Here is a 441-nt window from a genome sequence, read left to right on the forward strand (position 1 = left end):
ATATTTATTTTTTCTCTGACTCTTCAGGTTATTATAAACATCGGTACCCTGTCAAAATTCCAACCTCCACAAACCCTGCAGAGAATGCAGGTGAACAGCTCTGTGAAGACACAGTTCTTTCTCTTGGGAGTCAGTGACCACCCAGAACGGCAGAGTGCTCTTTTTGCTGTGTTTTTGTCCATCTACTCTGTTACCCTGATGGACAACCTTGGGATGATTTTATTAATCACAGCCAGTCCCTCTTTGCACACCCCTATGTACTTTTTTCTCCGCATCTTGTCTTTCGTAGATGCCTGCTACTCTTCAGCCATTGTCCCCATGTTACTTGTGGGCTTAATTTCTGATAAGAAGACCACTTCTTACAATGGCTGTGCTGCACAGTTATATTTCTTCTGCTATTTGGAGGACATAGAGTCTTTTCTCTTGACTGTCATGGCTTAT

The sequence above is a fragment of the Bison bison genome, unplaced genomic scaffold, assembly GCF_000754665.1.
Source record: "Bison bison bison isolate TAMUID 2011002044 unplaced genomic scaffold, Bison_UMD1.0 scf7180017864481, whole genome shotgun sequence".
Taxonomy (NCBI): Eukaryota; Metazoa; Chordata; class Mammalia; order Artiodactyla; family Bovidae; genus Bison; species Bison bison.